A 3,691-nucleotide genomic window follows, 5' to 3' on the forward strand; every position below is an offset into this window, starting at 1 on the left:
CTTTGTCGAAACCAAACTTATCACTACTTGTAGTGTGGCGTTCAAACATACCGAGGTTCCTATCTTGTTAGATAGTGGGTCGAGGTTTTTATTTAACAATTCCAAACTGAACTAAAAGAGCTTATAAACAACGGGTCGATACCAAATCAGTATTGGTTCTTGTTTGCACTTTTTGTTCAACCCCATTTCTCCATTTACCAATTGTACCTAAACTGACTATTCCATTTCTTCAATTCCCCCTTACCTAATTGAACCAATTCCTTCATCCATACCTATTCGGACTCCAAACCCGAACTTTCAAATTCTTCTTACCTATTCTAATCCGAACCCAAAACCAATATCCTTCCTTCCTTCATCCGACCTTTTCAATTAAACCCAACGTAACTTCTTGTTGACGATCGGGCACACTAATATGACTCGACTCTTCCGAGGCAAATCGTATCACCAGTGAAATGCGGAGTTTTTCTTAATCACGCTTGTTAAGGGTGCTGCAATGGTACTAAAGTTGGGCACAAATCGACGGTAGAAGCTAGCCAATCCATGGAAGCTTCGAACTTGGCTAATGTTCGCCGACGCGCCATTCTTGAATCGCTTGAACTTTTTCTTGATCCACCTCCAAACCGTTGGCACTCACGACATAACCTAAAAACATAACTTTATCAGTGCAAAATGAACACTTTTTGAGATTAGCATACAATACCTCTTTTCGTAAAGTTTCCAACACCGCTCGTAAATGTGGTACGTGCTCCTCTAAAGTTTTGCTGTAGACCAAGATATCATCAAAGTATAAACACAAAATTTACCAATAAACGCACGTAATACATGGTTCATCAATCTCATAAAAGTGCTGGGAGCATTTGTAAGGCCGAATGGCATTACCAACCATTCGTACAAACCCAATTTCGTTTTGAAGGACGTCTTCCATTCATCGCCTTCTCGCATTCGTATTTGATGATAGCCACTTTTAAAATCGATTTTTGTGAAAATCTGGGCTCCACTTAATTCGTCAAGCATGTCGTCAAGACGGGGATTGGGTGTCGATACTTGATAGTGATTTTGTTGATGGCACGACAATCCACGCACATCCTCCATGACCCGTCTTTCTTGGGTACAAGCAGCACCGGCACTGCACAAGGACTTAAGCTCTCTCGGATGTATCCTTTGTCTAGGAGTTCAGTAATTTGCTTTTGCAATTCCTTCGTTTCTTCGGGATTACTCCGATAAGCAGGACGGTTGGGTAGTGCAGCTCCGGGTACTAAATCTATTTGATGTTCGATGCCTCGGATAGGGGGCAGCCCACTTGGTATTTCGTCCGGAAATATGTCTTCAAATTCCTGAATCAAAGACAATACAGAAGCAGGCAAGTTTTCAGGTAACTCGTTAGTATTCAACAATGCCTCCTTGTACACAAATACATACATAGGCTGTCTCAAAAACATCGCTCGCCGGATATCACTAACCCTCGCAAACACACTCATTTTTCCACTTTCTTTTTCCTCTCCACTTTTTACTTGTTTTTGTTTCTTTTCATTTTCTCTCGCATTTTTAGTCTTTTCTCTCTCTTTTTCCTTAATTTTCTCTTTTGCACTCTTTTCTTTTTCTCTCGCTTGTTCCACTGAAAGTTTAAGTTTTTGTTGATCCTCGTACACTTGCTTCGGAGTGAGGGGTGCAAGTGTCACGTTCTTGCCAAGATGTTTGAAGGAGTATCTATTAGTGTAACCATCATGCATCACTCGTCGGTCGAACTGCCATGGTCGTCCTAGAAGTAAATGGCCCGCGTTCATCGGCACTACATCGCATAATACTTCATCAGAATACTTCCCGATGCTAAGGACACTAGGACTTGTTTTGTCACTTTGAGTTCACCGCCATCTTTAAGCCACTGAAGCTTGTATGGATTCGGGTGCTTGGTGGTTGACAGCCCCAACTTTTCTACCATGAGGGTGCTTGCCACATTTGTGCAACTCCCTCCATCGATTATGATGCTACACACTTTCCCTTGCACTTGACATCTCGAATGAAAAATGTTCTCACGTTGTTGTTCGTCTTCCACACTTTGAAGACTTAGGCTTCGCTTGATGACGAGTAACTCACCTTCAACGGGTTGTTCTAAGTCCTCCTCAATTTTGAAATTTGATTCAGGATCGTTCTCTTCCTCGTCCTCCGTTTCAATCTCACCGTCGGCCCTTATCACCATGGTACGTCTATTCGGGCACTGACTCGCTATATGTCCACGACCAAGACACTTGAAGCACTTTATGTCCCTTGAACGGGCGGTGGAACTTTCAGGAGCCTTACCTTTACTTGACTTGGCAATAGGCTTATTCGCCTTAGATATTGTTGAAGAATCCTTCGTTCGATTTGTTGGAAAACCCTTGCTTGTGCTTTGGCCCCATTTAGAAGGATTGGTGTTAGGATAGGCTCGGGTGGTACCTTTTCGCTTCAACTGCTTCTCCACTTTGATAGCCATGTGGACCATGTCCACAACCTCAATGTAATGTTGCAGTTCTACGACATTTGCAATCTCTCGATTAAGTCCTGCTAGAAAGCGAGCCATTGTGGCTTCTCGATCTTCTTGTATATCGGCACGGATCATAGCCACTTCTATTTCTTTATAATAATCTTCCACACTCTTCGTCCCTTGGATGAGATTTTGGAGTTTTTGATGCAACTCCCGATGATAGTAGGATGGAATGAATCATCGTCGCATCCAAGAACGTTTTATAAAACTCTTAGACCCCCGAATTTGGAGTATCCTACTTTCACGCAATTCACCTTCATTTCGGTCCAAGTGGAAATGGGATGCTCCCCGTTACGCCTCCGACTAGTGGTCAACTGATCCCACCATATCATTGCGTAATCTGAAAACTCAATTGCGGCGAGTTTGACTTTCTTATTTTCAGAGTAGTTATGACATTCAAACACTAGTTCGATTTTCTTCTCCCACTCAAGGTACGCCTCGGGATCAGATTTACCTTGGAAAGGAGGAATGGAGAGTTTGATATTCTTCAAGTCATCATCTTCCCGCCTTCGATCTACTTGTCCACGGTTTCAGGGACGTCTCCTTTCTAGGCTTATGTTAGACCCGTGATCGCTTTCATCTTCACTATTTTCATTAACATCATCATCTTGAACCCTTGGTTGTCTTCTTGTTGATTGGGCCCTTCACGTCTTTGCCTAGCAACTTCGTGGATATTCATCGCGTTGTCTTTGGGCCTCGACTTGGTAGAGTCGATCTTCAAGAGGATTAAGCCTTCGATCAAGTAATCGCTCCATCTCACGCAAAAGGGCTTGCATTTACAAATCTGAACGCTTTTACGGGGTTGTCGCCTTGTTGTTCTTCCATGTTTTGTCCACTATTTTGGGACATCTGCTCGCTTAAGATAGCCTCACAAACAAATCCTCTCAATCCGCTCGTAAAGAAAGAAGCTTGATGACACTCACACTCGTGTTTACACTCTTAGTTCGGCTTTTACCTCCCCTCGAATGCACTCACGCTCTCTTGCCTTTTACCTCTCTTGACTTTTCTCGAATTTCGTAAGCAGATTCGTTAAGGCTCGATCCTTGGTCTAGGTGGTCGGTTCAAAAGGGATAACAAGTGATTGATGTATTCGATATAGGTAGGTGAAAGAATAGGAATTGGGTAAAAATGTGGCGAATTAGGGAGAGTAGAATAGAAGAAGGGTCGGAA

At 43.0% G+C, this 3,691-nt stretch overlaps 1 pseudogene; it reads right to left on the reverse strand.

The window, feature by feature from the left end:
* Positions 1–559: 559 nt before the first annotated feature.
* Positions 560–2,596, reverse strand: LOC108468204 (uncharacterized; annotated as a pseudogene).
* Between the last annotated feature and the right edge of the window lie 1,095 nt (positions 2,597–3,691).

The sequence above is a fragment of the Gossypium arboreum genome, chromosome 3 (genome assembly GCF_025698485.1).
Source record: "Gossypium arboreum isolate Shixiya-1 chromosome 3, ASM2569848v2, whole genome shotgun sequence".
Lineage (NCBI taxonomy): Eukaryota > Viridiplantae > Streptophyta > Magnoliopsida > Malvales > Malvaceae > Gossypium > Gossypium arboreum.